The sequence below is a fragment of the Aptenodytes forsteri genome, unplaced genomic scaffold, assembly GCF_000699145.1.
Source record: "Aptenodytes forsteri isolate BGI_AS27 unplaced genomic scaffold, ASM69914v1 Scaffold217, whole genome shotgun sequence".
NCBI classification, from domain to species: domain Eukaryota; kingdom Metazoa; phylum Chordata; class Aves; order Sphenisciformes; family Spheniscidae; genus Aptenodytes; species Aptenodytes forsteri.
Window position 1 is genome coordinate 7,093,800 of NW_008796222.1, and position 16,840 is coordinate 7,110,639.

The window sequence follows — 16,840 nt, forward strand, 5'->3', positions numbered from 1 at the left end:
GAGTCCCCATCCCTGGAGGTATTTAAAAGACATGTAGATGCGGTGATTAGGGACATGGTTTAGTGGGCCTGGTGGTGTTGGGTTGACGGTTGGACTCGATGATCTTAGAGGTCTTTTCCAACCTTAATGATTCTATGATCCTATGATTCTACTCAGTCAGCCTTTTTATCTTCTTTTTGTGCTTCAGCTCACGCCTGACCTCTGATGGAGTGAGCTCCTGCCAGGATGAGTCCCAGGGAACAGCCCTGCGCTGGGTGAGGGGCTCCCTCTGGACCGGGCTCCCCCAGCCACCGATTCCTGTGACTCCTTGTTCCCAGTGGGGACTGTGCATGTCGACTGCACAATAAAATGGGAGGCCACGTAAGCTGCAGCTTTTTTCCAAATGACATGTGTTTTCTTTTAAGAAATACTCTCTTTCCTTAAAAGGGAGGGTGAAGGAACAGAAAGGTGTCTGGGTTTTCTTTGTTCTTGGTCTTTTCCCCCGCCTTTTAATTGGGACACATCAGTAATTTTGAAGCCCTCAGTGAAATGGCCCTGTTAACAGCTCCTGTACTTGCATCAGGGAAACTCATTGCCAATGATTCGGACAACCATCACTCAAGGAGTCAAAGCAACATGGCATTTAGTGGAAAAACAACAACATAACAAAAAGCTCCTAGAGGTTTTCTACAGACTCAACCGCTGCCGCCAGCCAAGGCTAGCTGCTTCCCAGCAGCCCAAAGCAGAAGTGCCCTGTGGGATGGCCCAACTGCCTCTGTCCCCATCGTCACCCCAGCGAGCCTCGGCATGGGCTGGCCACAGACAGAGGCAGCACTTGCCAAGGAACCGGTCACTGCTTCCCAGATCAGGATTTTTCAGAATTAGTCTGTTACTGTTTTTCAGGTAAACCAGTCTTCTTTGAAATTGGGGGAGGAAAGAAAAAGTCAGGGTTTTTTCTCTTGTCTCTGGTTGTTGGGAGTTTTTTTGGTGGGCTGGGAAATGACTGAAATGCAGAGTTAGTAAAAGAAAAGAGGGAGAGGCAATGAACCAGCCCAGCGCAGGTGCTTACATGCCCAGCAGCAGCAAGGGAGGCTGTGCAGTGGTGGCTCTCCACTGGCCGTGGCCACTTGGAGATCGGGGCTTTTACTTGACTGCCATTACCACTGTCTCCTGGTTTTGTCCAGGCTCTTGTAGGCAGCTGCCTTGGCAAGACTGGCAGGAGTTTGGGCTGAATTTAGTATTGAGGGAAGAGGGCGTGTTTCACAGTCCCCTTTGTGTTCTGCCAAGATCTTACACGTTGCAGAAACTGTTATTTCTGCAGAAGGTGGCATATCTGGTGGGAGACAGGAGAGAGTCATTGCCCCACATCCAGCAGCAAGTCCAGCAGCTCCGACATTTCTCACCACTTGGGTTATTAATGCCATTTTGGAAATGCCAAACAGAGCGCTGTGGAGGAGGCTAAATTCTGATAATCAGGAAAAAACCCATAGCAAACATGAAAGTGGCTTTGTTGTGATATTCTTGGATGGCTACAGCTCTGAGAAGCAACCACTGAGGATTTCTTTTTATAGCAACGCAGCTCCAGTGTCACCTAATGGGGACTGAGAATTTGGGTCATGATAAGGGGGAGCTCTTACAAAGAGACCTTTCTAGACGTGACTCTGCTCCGCACGGTGCTGCGTCTTGAGCATCGGCAGGTAGGAGAGGAAAAGGCAGCACTGGTGCACCCGGGTAAACATTGCCTTTCCCACCCTGAAGCATCGTGACTCGGTAGTCAAAACTCCCAGAGGGACATTTTTCCCATTGCACCGTGAGGCCTGGTCGTGCGTCACATGGGCAGAATTAACATGGCTTGGCCGGGAACGTTTGCAACAGGATTTGCAGGCAGACCGCTGCTTGCCTTGCCTAATGAAGGGGGACAGGACTGCTGACATGGACGGTGCACTCCTGCGCTCCCTGTGGCAGAGGAAACCTTTTTTTGAACACTTTGTTCCTAGGGAAAAGCTATTTCGCTATTGCCTAAGCAACTGTCGGATCACACCATCAAGCATGGAGGGTGAAAATGTGCTTTTTACAAGGGTAATGGGGGGGGAGCATGCCAGCTCAGAGCCTGTTACCGCCGGGTGATGGGTTGCCCTTTCTCTGCCAGTCTCCAGCCAGCCTATAGCTGTGCTATATGCACCTCATGTTAGGAAAAGGCATAGAGCTGCAGCGCCCGAGGAGAGCTGAGGCAGGTCAGGGACGGGCAGGAGGCGGTGGGGTGGCGATAGGGAGGGTGCCCATAACGCAAGCCAAGGCTTCGGGCAGCTGCCAGCGGGAAGCAGGCAACCGGGGCAATTTGTAGAAGAGGAGTACACGCTGCCCTTGATTTAGCAGCTTACTTCATATTGTCAGAGGGAAGCAGAGAATTATTATATTTGCCCCAGAGACATTTTCAGAAGCTGAGTAAGTAAAGAAGGTGTAAGCTCCAAATTTCTTGAGAGACAAGAAATATTAATAATGAATCGATGATTTTCGGAGTGGAAATAGGTTAGGAAAATGGGCTGTTCATCTGACCAGTGGTGATCTGGGAAAAGATGTAGACAACTATGTGCTAATTTGGCTAAGAATAGAAATACATAGAATTTAAATGCAGCTGTAATGTGCCACTGAAGCTATAGGGGTGTCTCTACTGTGGCCATCGCTGTGGTTTCAAAGGAAAAAAGAAGTTTTGAGTCTTAGGAGATATTTTGTGGTATACATATAATACCTATCCATGTTTTCTGCCTTTTCTCCCTCAGCCCTTACTCTTATATCAGATCTTATAAATACAGCCTCTTTTATCTAGTATATGTTCAAACTTGGCGGTGCAGATAAAGACCATGCTTTGGCTTTATCAGATCTGTACAGCCGACGGCGCTACCCCCTCCTGCGCCAAGCAGAGCAAATGGGGCTCTCCTCCACGTGTGCCCCCAAGCAGTGCCCAGCATAGCCCCAGGAAAACCCAGACCCCCAGATTTCTCTTGGACCTGAGGTGGCTCTGGTTCACTCCCGGTTATCCCTGCAGGTGTTTTGGGGAGGGCCTCTAAACGCCACCTGCGCCCTTCTGTCACCCCCATCCCCAAGGGCCAGACAGGACAGGTATCTGCACATTGGGAATCGCACCAAACAGCAAAATGTTGCAGGAAAACACACAATAAAAAAGCCAAATTGCTACTTTTAGTCTTTAATTTGAAAAACTGGCCAAAATTCACCCCATGACAGCGCTGGGCCAAGGGGGGACCTGTCTTCAAAATGAAGGGGCAGCAGCCAGGTTAGATGCCCCGACCCACCTTTTCATCTGGGGTAGCAGGACACCAGCTCTCTGCCACGAAAAGACAACAAAACTCCACGATTTGCCTGGAAAAGCTACAGGTTTGGGCCGCAGGGCCATGACTCCTTGGAGCATCACCTGAGTCCCCCTAATTCGTCCCCAGCAGAAGGAGCGGTCCCATGTCGGCGTGCAGGGGACGAAAAGCAGCGTCCTCCCAAACATGGATCAATACTGCCAAATTAACACGCTCAACAATCATGCCACAAACCTCAAAACTCATAAAGTTGTTTTGAAAAGCACATGATTAAAAAAAAAACATTTTTAAATTATTTCTCTCTTTACTCAGTCTCTAGACTTCTGGCCCCTGAGGTCGGCTCTGCAGCCAAAGGGCTACAATTTTTTTCCAAAAATGAAAGCCGAGCTTGTCAAGGAATTGTTTAGTCATACAAACTGAGACTTTAAGAAAAAAAAAACACAGATCACAAGACTCCTGATAATTTTCTGGACTTGGCATCACACATGATTTGTCATGTAAGCCTGCAGAGAAAGATGGTTTCAAAATCCTCAGAAATGCTCTCTGGTTTTATGGAAACTCCTGAAGAACTGAGTACTGGATTTTCCTTTTTAACTTTTTATTTTCCTTCTTTCCTTTTTCTTTTCTTTTCTTTTCTTTTTTCTTCTCTTTTCTTTTCTTTTCTTTTTTCTTTTCTTTTCTTTTCTTTTTTCTTTTCTTTTCTTTTCTTTTCTTTTTTCTTCTCTTTTCTTTTCTTTTCTTTTTTCTTTTCTTTTTTCTTCTCTTCTCTTCTCTTCTCTTCTCCTTTTCTTCTCTTTTTTTCTTTTCGTGGATTAGTGTGGTACCTGAAGTACCTAGAGTATTTATATACTTAGCATTTCAGAATTTGACTATGTCAGGGAGCATTAGAAAGAGGCAGTTTTCTGTCTATCCAGCTGGATTCAGCTGGGAAACTTTGACTCCTGACTTCAGTTTATTCCCTAGTTCAGATCTTCAAATAACGTGAGAGTGGAGTAAATACTAAATTGGCTTCTCTTATTGTGCAACTGGACAGACAGAAAATGGAAATAAATGCACAGTACAGGAAAAATGAGTTTGTAAGATAGGTAAAAAGAGTTTTGTCAAATTTTCTCATTTGCAATCCCACACACAGTTCTGTTAACCTGGTTAAAGAAATAATAAAATTACATAGCGTATCGCCAGTGGGTTAACAGTTGCCTTAATGGGAGGCAGCAAAAATTTGTATTATTTCGCATTTTATCTGTTTGCGCTCTCAGTGAGATAGTGGAGAGGAGTGGCTGGAAATCAGAATTAAATAATCTCTTCTCCAGAGTCTGAGCATGTACGAATATATGGTACCAGGCATTAAGAGTGACCCAACATCGACATTTTTAAAGCTGTGGAGCGTATGTGCCTGCCATTACAAGGCCTTTCACGCCGGTGAGCGCTGGGAAGGAGGCAAAAGGCACAACCATCCCAAATGCCCTTATGTGCCCTGACATCTACATCTGAAACTGGTGCCGTTGCCCTGTAACCTCAATAAAGTCATGACCACACGAGGTCTCTCCTTTCCTGCTTCCCCCCCAGTTTAATAAATAAACTTCTTGTGGCATTTGCTAAGCTACAGACAAATACGCTTTTCAGAAACATGACTGTGAAAGCTGCAGTTCCTCGTCCACTCACCAGTACGTGTGTAAGGACACTCGATTAATTTGCCTAGCCTTAGCAATAAAATGAAATTCTGATTTTATCATAATACCCTAGCTTGCCAATCATCTCTTTCACTAGAAGAAATTAAAAGCTCCACAACACCTGTCCTCCTAACAGCACATGCCACTTCCTCAAGGTTAAATAGCTCACATTGCACTGCTGTCTCTGCTACCTGCATGTAATTATATTTTCTGTGTAAGTCTGCGTGTTCCTCATCTCACAGCCATTCGTAGGGACATACTCTGGTGGCATACTCTTGTGCCAGCCTTTGGAAATTGTCTGTTTTCTGAGAGATTAAGTTCTTCCCTCCTAATTAAAAGAATTGCTCAAATTTGGCAAAATTAATTGAATATACTATTAGCTAATTTATTTTTAGTTAGACCTAAGGGAAAATCCAATTTTAGACAATGAAGTTCTACAGCACGTCTCCATCTTCTCCCTTCCCCTCAAGAAACAGTTTCTGATGAGCCGAATCCTCCCAACATTTCCTACCTCCAGTACACCACTACCACTGCAGGCTGACTGGAAAGCTGCATACGATCAGCCTACAAACCAAGCTGATCCCGAGGACCTGAAGTCTGAGTGGAGGTGACTCTGGGCAACCGCAGCTCCCTCCGCCAGCTTGCATTTTGTAGAAATCCAGGCAGTACCCCCTTGCCATAGCTGCAGTATCTGCCCCCACTGATGCCCATATGTGAATTTAAAAGAATTCCCTGGTGGTTTAATTGAATATTTGCTTAGGAAAAATGTCTTTAAGGGCAAACATTTCCTTGGAGACTGGAGGATATTGCATTTCTCCAGACTGATGCTTGGTAGCTATCCACCTTAATGGCTTTTAGATGCCCTGGTATTTCTCAGTTGAAGCTCTCCTGATGGTGCACTGACAGTTTCCTCAGTCAGAGCTTTCGTCTTTGTAGCAAATGAGTAGTACTGCAGCGCTACTTGCAAGGCTCTGCTGGGAGTCATAAGGAGCGCCATGCGTGGACTGCATGCACACGTACCAAAATTGCCCCAGAAATGAACCCTGCTAAAAGGTTAAAGACCAAAACAGCTCCATTTTACCAGCCAGCAGCTGACAAACAGGGACATGATTCTCCCCTTGTAAAGAAGATGAAGGTGAAATAAATAGAGAGTGCTGTAATAGCACTCACCTGAGAGGCATCTGGCACTTGGGGCCACGGCAGTACGTGCACACTGGCTTTAGTACGACCCTGGCAGGAGCACACTCCTTCCCAAATGCAGGACGTTTTATGCAGCAGCAGCCAAAAGGGCAATGCTTCCCTTCTGAACATGAGTGATTTCAGACATTCAGGCATTATGGAAACCTGAGTCATGGGGATGTGGAGATAAGGAATATACTTCAACTTGAGAGGCTCCTTCTCCCGCCTGAATTTACCTTGGATTATCAGCAATGCGGCTGCTTCTGCTGTTCGTCCTCTTGTCGAATTCAGTGTATGCAGAGGGAAGGAAGGAGGTTTCAGTGTCACGGTTTCCATGCACAGATAAAAACTAGCTGTTAGCAGTAAAAGATGCATTTCAAAAGGAGGCTAACCGTACCAGAAAGAGAAGATTGCTGTGTGTATACATATACACAGCACTACTATGGATGTGTTGCACAGTGTATCTAACCTGTCAGTAGCTATTATTCAGGTGAACAAAGAGGAGAAAGAAAAAAAAAAGAAAAAAAAGGAAAAGAAGAAATGAGGATGCTGTCACAAACGTACACAGTAATTACACCGGCTGGTTGCTGGGTCCCCCTCTACAGCCTCAAGGCCAAATTCACTACCTGTCCAGACGCAAACAGTGCCAATGGCTATCATCAGGAGGGTTGCCCTTCTGCTATGTGAAGTTTCTCTGCCCAAACTAAAAATCTTGTATTCAGTAGCCTGTGTGTAAACTGGATGCTGCTGCACTTATCTGGCCACCCTCAGCACCCGGCCTTCAGACCACGTTTGCATTTTTGTAATACCTGTAGGGCAAACCAGACCCTCCTGTCACACTCAGCACAAAAGCAAGTGACCAGGGCTGTCCAAACCCTCCCGGGGCCGGTGAGAGCAACCCAGGTTCCCTGGGGGTGGCACCAGCAGCTGCCTCTACCTGCAGCCAGTCCCTCTGCGTGCTGAGGCTGTGCAGAGGGAAGCTGGAGCCCGGCCCCAGGGATGTCACCATCTGCCCTTGACATCCCTACAAGGAGACTGCTTAGAGAAGCTCTTGAAAATGTTCCTTCAAGAGGCCAGGCTTGTCTCAGAGAGGCAGCATCGGTGCCGGGCACCCATCACCTGAGCATGGGTTCCTCCGGTGCCAGCAGCTGAGTCACTTGTGTGGATGCCTGGGCAGGGAGAGGGCTGGGGGACTGTGCTTCAGTGGAAACGGTCCCCCGAAGCACTGCAGGGCAAGGTTTGCTGTATTTCGGAGGGTGACCTGCCGGCTGGGAGCAGGCACAGCCTTTGCAAACCAGCTCCCCACAGCTGGCTGTCCGGCACACGGTCAAGTATGGCCGGTCACTGCCCCAAGGCCTGAGCACAAAATTCCTCAAAGACTTAGTGATGCTCTCAGCAACGCTGCACAGCTTTTAAGTGTCTGGTAATCGGGGAGAGATTGCCAGCTAAACTCCCCACTGGTGTCTGTGGGGCAGCAGTGACCCATGGCAGCTGCTGCTGAACCATTTCCTCTGTCCCTGCCATGGGGTGTTATCTGCATGTCCGCGGTGACCACCGGCTCCTGCTTGCTGCTCCTCCACCGGGAAGGCTCAGGGCTGTAATTTGTCAGACCAGATGCAGCTGTCTGTAGGTCTTCATTTGCAAACAAGGCAGATTTCCACTCCAAATGCACATTTTCAGCAGGGATATGCACCCTCCCTTTGTCCTCAGTGGAAAATAAGTACTTTTTGGGTGCAATTCGTCTCCTCAGAAAGCAGGGGTCTAAGCAGGTCAGATGTCTCACATGCAAGAAGCACCTACTTCTGTCCTCAGCTGGAAGAGGAGCATGGGGTACCCAGGGCAGCAGTAGGCACCAGCAGCGTGCAGTCCCAGGCAAGCAGCATAGGCACTCCCCAATACCCCTCCCGGCTCCCAGGGACCCCCACCCTGGAACCGCATGGAGATCTGCTTTTAGGGCGGTGCGGCTTTCCCTCCTGTAAGCACCCTCATGAAGGCCAGGTCAGAACAGCCATTTGAAACGTCATGGTTTTGAGTGTGCAAGTCCTATGCTGCCCTCCGGCTTTTTCGCAAATGCTGGGATATTTGGGCTGTGGTCCTAGTGGAGTGCTAGAAGTTAAACACACCAAAGCAATACCACCTCATCCAAAGACAAAGTCTAACAATGGGATAATTTATTTCCTTGGTTTTATACCTCCTTAGTCATAAATTTGCTTTTTGCTGCTGCTTCTTATCCTGTTGTAGTATCTTAGTCCAACAGTGCCCATCAAGATATTAGATTGCAATGGGAAAAATTAGTCAACTGGCCGCTTGCCACTTCATGAAACTTGCTGATAACCCTTTGTTACAGAGAATTACAGATTTTCCTAGAGGACTGAGATCATATTCTGGGAGGGTGACATCCAAGGCTTCGCCTGTTTTATAGCATAAGAAAAAGGCAGAAGAAAGTTTAATTGCTGCATTAGGGACCAGCAAATCTTGTCTAACAGCTTCTCATTGATTTCTGGTAAGTGAAAATGTCTGTCAAACTGTCCATCAAATACAGCCACCTGCCCTTTTACTTTGAGACAATCACCCAGTTTAACTCTTACTGATAGATGGCTGATTAGATATATTAGCATAAAGGTTTTTTTTCAACCCATATGCAAAATTATTTCATTTCAGTCAACTCTGTAGGCTTCTTAACCTATACTCTCCAAGAAAGACTGCAGAATAGAAAGTAGAGGCTCTGCACAGATACTGCTACTTACACAACTTAAATTTCATTAAATAGAAGGTGGGAAAAACACATTTGTTTAGATTACTTATCCAAAGGCCGGTAGTAGGAGCAGGGAAATATGTAGCTAAACGTGATCAAGACTCAGTGTAAAGATGAGCCTGACAGTCTGGAGCCCTTCCTCTTTAGCTGGTTGTAGGACAGGCTCTCTCCACATCAAGGAGGTTAAAGAAGTGAGGTATTTCAAGTGTTAGAGAAAGTTTAGCTGGCTAGTGGTGAAGCAGAGAGCCAGTAGGCATAGTGGTATCATTGACCTCTGTGTTTATGTTTTCTGGCTACCATGGTACAAGTTTCACTCAACTTCTGCCCGACGCCTCTCCCAGGCTCGTAATGCTCAACAGTAAGCAAGCTTTCTATTTTATTACATTTTTCAGACTGAACAACTCGATCTAAAAAACAAGCACAGAGAATCCTGACTGTAGAAACAAAAATGTACATTTTTGTGATATATCAGTGGATATAGTAATTACATGCATCACCTCTTTATGCCTATGTCTCTCCTGGCAGTTCTTCATCAATTACGATGCCTGCCTGGGTGAGACACTGTCTCTTCTCTACTGCGGAGGGATGCATCTCTCACCATCTGAGTTCTCATTTTTCCTGCATGTCCAGAAGATCTCACATGGCATGGAGAATAGCCAGACATCTGTGCTATCTGCAGGGTAGCAAGTGTCCTCTGTTTTCTCCCATAAGAACGATAAGGCTTTCCCTGGATGTACTCAGAGAACAAACCTCTTGCTCCGCTATCAGATGTTCTCCCTCATGGAAAATGCAAGCCCTGGGAAATAGTTACGGCTCTAAATCGTTTCAGACAGGGCCTGGACACAGCCAGATTTTCAAAGCCCTGTTAAAAATAGGTTTTCACTCCCTAATTACATTTTCTATCCAATTTTCTTTCAGTACTGGACCACACCCACACTATTTCTCCTTAAACTGAAATGCTTCCCACCACTGCTTCCTTTCAACACCCCTCATAAGGCTTGTCATTTACTGTACATCTGCATTTTGCAAGCCACAGCCAGCAACCAAAAGGACTGAGCCCTTCATGTTTTGCTTAGCACCAGAGGGGAAAAAAGCAACACGTTAAAAGGAAGCCCTAGCAGCTGACAAGCCACCCCAAAATGGGTGCCAGGCTGAAGGAGGGGGGTGGGAATACTCTAGTGGCTCTGTAGTACTTCAGCACAGAAGACACTGGGGCAGGCTGACACATGAAAGCTATTTAGGGTTAAGAGCCTTTCTTGAGGTAAACGTTCCTCCGCAATTGCCAGAGAGGACAACTTGCATAGTCAAGTCAGTATTTCAATAAGTGAAGATGATGAGATGGGCCTTGATGCATCTTATAAAAGCCTCAAGTTCATGTCTACTTGATACTTTCATATGGTACCATTTGAAAATGTCTACAGTAGAGTTTGTGGATGATAGAAAACTGAGGAGTGATTTGGAGACTTAAAATACAGTGTGAGCTAGATAAATTGCAGAAATAGAGTGCAACCAAACTGGGATTTAAAATGACAAATGCAAAATGCTTCGTATCTAAGGGAAACATCAGATGCTTAAACACAGAAAGTAGAGATGTTGCTTTTGCACAGCACAGCCCAGCCTAGAAGGAGAGCGGATCCTGGGCCGTACAGGAGGCACTGGCACAAGGGCAAGTGCATCCCAAGCAGGAACACTGCTCAAGTGTAAAACAAGTGGGGGCTTTTCCTGAGCTAGACTGCCACAGGTAGGTCTTGGTGTGAATACAGCATTCATCTGGGGGCATCCTTCTGTCAGAACTGACAAGAAAAATGTTGGAGGAAGTTCAAAGAGAGAAATGAAAAAAAAGACAGAAAATTTTAAAAAATCTGACAATTGAAGAAGGTGAAACTGAGCGTGTTCAAGAGGGATAGTAAGAAAGATGTCCAAAGAGGTCAGTGAGGTGTAGAGAGTATTTCTACAATTGCACAGGCCACTGCCCTATCCATTTATTGAGGACAGAATAACAAGCAGGGGACAAGAAGAGAAAACAAGGATAAAATTATATGTATTTTTAAGAAAATTTGCAGAATTGTCATCATTGGCAGAAATAGATGGGTAGTCCAGACAGGTCTGTGCTCCCGGCTGAAGCTAGCCCAGGCAGACCACAGCCACACCGGTTACGTACAGCAGTGCAGCCCCGCCGGCTCCTGCAGCCGCGGGGAGCGGGTGTCCTGGCTGGGGCTAGCTGGGCACTTGAAGCCCCCTTCCCCCTCTACCCACCAGAGCCTTCCCCTATTGCCCCTCTGATAACACTTCCCACATATCATTCAGTGTAATTATTTTAACGAGGATTTTCAACTCAGCTATCCTCGGGGATTTGCTTACTTATAACTACAGACACTTTAAAATGTTACTCATCTTGTTTAAAGAGGCTCTAATTTTGCCTTGGTTTATATCACAGGTATTATACTCAAACTAATGTGAATTCCCTTTGAGTAGAGATCGAAAGCAACACATCAGCCAGCACAGAGAGGTACAGAGGGACCTTCCCACAACATGACAGCTTCAGTGGCCCCCTCTGCCCCACGTCAGAGCTGAACGCTGTCTTTTGCAGAAATGGTGGGTTGCTGTTTCAAAACGCTGAGGAGAAATTTGTAACCCTTTTCCTAACTTCAGGGCTTAATTTTTTTCCCAAATGTTGTAATGTGGATTTTCTGAATTTTTTTTTTTAATTATTCAGTATGCTATGCAGTAGCCTCCTCCCACAGCTCCCTTCTGCAGAGGCTGGGGAGCAGGAAGCCCCTCGGAGCCCCCCGATGCTCTGCAGCTCCCCGAAGCTGCTGGGCTTGCGTAACAAAAGCAGACGGGTTCATTCATTGGAAAGCAAGAGGTCTGCGGGGAAACATCTTGTGGGCTCAGTGAGCAAGGACACAGGAGGACTAGACTGTATGTGGCTGCGGCTGCCAAATTTTATGTCTGCTTCTGTGTAGTGAGGGTCATGCTGCTCTTGTCTTTCATCAGGCCCTTTGCTGTTTAGTTTTTATATTTAGACAGTACCTTCCGTATTAGAAACCACATGTGCGTGTGTGCATGTGTAGGTTATCTCACTTGGAGGCAGAGAATACTGCGGCAAGGCGTGACAGATGCCCGTCAGATTTTAAATGTCTGGCTATACCAATGCACAAAAGACCCTTCCTCTGTACAGCGATAATGAGAGGACCGCACACACAGTGTGGCGGCAGGAGGTGTCCCAGAATCCCAATAGATTCATTCCAACATCTGCACAATAATAGATTTTTCTTTCCCTTTTTAAAAAATGTTGTTTGGTTTGAAAAGAAGAAAACAAGCAAAACCACAGGGCACAGTAAACTGCACAGAAGGGCAATGATCTGAAGTTATAGAAATCATCGTAGCGCTGTGTTAGGATGCTGGGAATTCAAAATGTTCAATGATAAAAAGAGAGCTCGCATTCAAAGGTGACATTCAAAGCAATTCAAATGGCATAATAAAGCAGTATGTAATTAGGTACATAGTTCGTATCAAAGGTCCTCTTATTAAAGGGCTGCTGAGTGTGCTATGCAGAAGGATTTAAAATAGACTTTTCTGGTTAAACAAGGTCTCATTTCTAATACACCTTCCTTTTCGACTCATTCCTGCAGCCAGGGAGGTCATGTCATAAGGCTAAATTTATGACGACATAACTGTTTCCATGGTAGCAAACTATTGTCATAAACACTGAGCTTTATGATTTCACAGCTGGATTAAGGAAAAAAAGAGAATCAGGCTGGAGAGGGGGGAAGTTTTTTATTCCAATGAGAGTTAGGGGAATACAGAAGATTGCAGGCAAAGAAAATTGCTTTTTGCGTAAATGTTCTTTTTTTAAGTTTACCCCAGTGTGAAAGTCCCTTTTAAGGGATATAATTTGGGTAACGATCCCTCTCCTATTTAAATGCTCATAAGGCTAATGAGCAAGCTTGTCTATTTTTGGAACACTTCAGCAGTAAGACTGGATGTTTTGCAGCAGGAAGCCAACTCTATTGAAATGTGTTTTCTTCACTTTCCTGCCAGCTCCTGACCCCTTCCTCCATGAATTTCTGTAACTTCACCAGCTAGAAAGCAATTTACAGGTGAGGTTAGCTTATTTATAACAGTGCATAGACCCTACCAGCCACCATTCACCTCTTCATTACCTGGATTATGGTTTCTTTTTATCAATTATGTTGAAACATCCATGACAACCAAATGGAAATACCTGTCAAGATGGACCGATTGAAATACAATCATGTGTTTTTAGGAAGAGTTGCTTTCCTGACATGGTCATTTATTTCCTTAAGCTAAATTAGTATTGGTAATTATCAACAGCCCTTGAATACGGAAATGCAATCAGGACAATTTGGTTGTGGGAGGTCAGAGGTGCCCTGTGCTGTCGTATCACCAGAAGATGTGATATGCCATCAGCCCTTGGATGATGGGACTTACTCTGTCGGGGCAAATCCTGGGCCGGCTTTGTGGGCATGAAAGCCCCATGGCTACATGCCCATCCCTGTGTCCCCAGGCCTGTATCTTAGCCCCTCTATGGCTAATAGAGCGGCCTGGAGAGATCCCTGGTGCCCATCACTTGCCACTGGAAAGCTCCTCTCCAAGCGCCATCCAGTTCTGCTTGCAGGGGAGATAAGGATGGGGTGGCTGTAGGTCTTCTGAGTGATCCAGGGAGAGGGGTAAAGATCCAGTTCTCTGGGAGCCCTCAGTGGTCCGTAGAGGGAGACCTCAGGGCCACCTCTCTGATCTCCCCAAGCCACCCTACCCCTCTGCACTGGCAGGTAACTAGCCTGTGTGAGAGGCCTCCCTTCAGGCAGCTACAGCAGGATAGGACAACCTCCTGCATCCTCACTGACTGGGAAGGTGGTGTCAAGAAGAAGCATCACACGATGAAACACACAATATTCCTACAGGAATACAAGTGGCGAAACGTTCTGTGTTGGCCTCCATCAAAGACAGAGCTCAGAGCTAGAGAAGGATTATTACTGTGTCTCCTAGTGATTCCCCTGGAATTTCTACAGCAGAAACAAATTAAACATAACTCATCTTACAAGTAATTAGCACGTTTCATTTCAAGAAATCCCAGCTGACTTTACCTACTAGGCACTAGATTAGTATGTCCTGCACTAAAATGCGCCTGAGATTTAGCTTTCTAACAAAGATTTATTCATGTGCAGGTAATCTACCTTGTCAAAATATAAAATAACAGTGCAGGCAGTGCTACAGGCTACAAAATTTCTCCCTGAGCCACACCAAAATGAAAATGCTTTAGAGCACGAGGGCTGGGCAGCCACAGATCCAACACTCTGCTGTTGCTCTCCCATCAACTATCAAAGTCTCAAGGGAGCATTTTTTATTTTCTTTGAAAGGAATCCAAAATAAACCGAAAGGTCACTTTGTATGGCTACTTCCTTCCCATGAGATGGAAAATGGCCTTGCTCTGTAAGCTGGAAATGCCAGGCCTGGATACTGAGAGATGTACACTAGAGGTCACTGCTATAATAAAGGAAAGAGCTAGCTAGCAGGTAAGGCAGGGTTTGTTCTCCGCTTTGTTATAAGGTGACTCATAATGAAAAGCAACAGCTAACTGAATTATACTGTACTTCAAATGTAAAGAATCACTGAACAAGGACTATTCAGCTATAGATGAAAATTGAGAGATCTTCAGATGTTTGGAGAAAGGGATAAAGACAAAGGTGTGGGACCCTTTATTTTGAAACACCAGTTCACTTTCATCAGTTTCAATTGGTTTAATTGGAATTGGAAAATTATGTCGGCCTGTGGGTTTTCTGTCACACTGGTCCTCTTGCCTACTTTTTTTTTCCTTTTTTTTCTCTGCAGGGGATACTACTGGGTTGGCTCATCTTGACCAAAAGCCTAATGCTGCCTTCAGCTCCCACATCCGAATTCTGCTAAAGAGCACCGGTAATAAATGGACACAGGGCACTTTAATACAAATCAGAGATGCAGACCAGTGGGTAATTAGTTGAGGATTACAGGTAGGATGCTGATGAAATATCTGCCTGTAGAGAGATTGTCACTGCTAACTGTGTGCCAGTCAACTTATCCCAAGGCTTCCTAAGTCTCCAAGCATGCCCACCTTTTTGTATCTGTTTCTGTATACTCTTAATTAGTGTCTGGGACTGTTTATTTAATGAGGCATCCCACACTCTGGCAGTGCTAACTTCTCTGTCTCGCATGTTGTTGCTAAGCAGACATGATCAGCCTGAATTTTCAGTCTGTCTTCTCTAAGCTTGTGTCATAATGTTATGACGCTATTTAAATATCTTCTTCCCAACTCCGGTAAATTATTAATTTCACTCAGGATCGAGCCATGTAACCTGTCTAGAGCCTGCTTGCTGATGATTCATGACATGTTTCCTGTTTTGTTTCCTTTATAGGAACCATGGTTCCTGATGATTTTGCACATCTTCATGTGGCACATCCTGTCCAGGGAATTTCTTATCACGGTGGTCAACAATATATTTTGTCAGCTGTTTCTCCTTATTCAGTCTTAGTTCACGTCCTTCTGGCATTATTTTATCCCATTCACTTCATTTTCACAATTTTGTTCTTTTCTTGTGTCAAATGGCACGTCAAGCAGGAACATGACACGGGAAGGTATTTTCATGGTGGGCAGCCATGATAACAGATCAGCTCATCTCACAGTCCTGGCCCATCTCCCTGCTAACTTCTTGTATGTTCTTTCATGTTTCACCTTGGTCAGATGTCACATGCCAAGAGATGAGCCCATCACCACTACAGAAACTATCTAAGGTCTAATCAGTTTCTGCACAGATCACCCCAACCCTGTACAGCTTTCTGCCATAACATTCTCCATGACACCCAGCTTCATATATTTCTTTTTTAGCTATCATCTTTCTTATCCCTAAGTAGTCTTCCTTTTTTGCCTCTTTTCCCCAGCTAGGGGTAGCCGAAGAATGTCTTTTCATCTCCAGTGACAACACTGTTCAAATATCTGCAAACTATTTTTTTCCTTCTGACATTTGACAAGCTTTTAGGCCTTTTAGGCTTTACATCTGCACCTGAAACTTACAGTCAGCTTTTTAAAGCTACTTCATATTACAGTTTCAGGTCCAGTTCATCCTTTGCCCCAGTCTGTTATTTCTCCTATGCCTTTTTCAGCATGATCATTTCCCAGGTTTCCTACCTCTACATGAGTATCCATTTCTAATCTGTATACCCCAGAAACTATAATGCCGGACTGTTTCCAACATTAATCTCATTGCTATGAGTCTCTCCCTGTCCAAGAAAAAATAATTCAAAAAAAATTATCACATTTTATTTCGGTCTAGTAATTTTCATTTGAAGTAGCATTTTCTATATAAAACATACAGTGTGCTAGAGAAAATTTGGGGAAGAAGCAATCTGGAACTATGAGTAATGGGAGTGTTTTCTGTGTAGTGTAACACTGCTTTCTGCCAAAATGTCTCTAGTCATGTCCATTACCTCCCTGACAATTCTTTATAATTGAAAATAACCTTGCTGTGATACTGTTGAAATGCAGAGAGGCTAGAAAGAAAAGTAGAAGACCAATTTTTTTCCAAACCTTGCACAGAGTAAGCAGACTGTAATGTGTTGGTCATTTGGAGGAATTCCTGTCATAACATAGCTCCCCCAGTATTGCACAATAGTTGCAAAGATTTTCTAGCAAATACATAAATGCTTCCTGCCCTGCCTTATATCTTTTGTGGAAGGAAGTCCCCACAACAACCTCATCAGCAGCCCAGCCTTGCCGTCTCTGATGCACAGCAAGCTCACTACCCTGGCCTTCAGGAGAGCAGACTTTGGCCTCTTCAGGGATCTGCTTGGTAGAGTGCCATGGGACAAAGCCCTGGAGGGAAGAGGGGCCCAAGAAAGCTGGGTAATATTCAAGGATCACCTCCTTCAAGCTC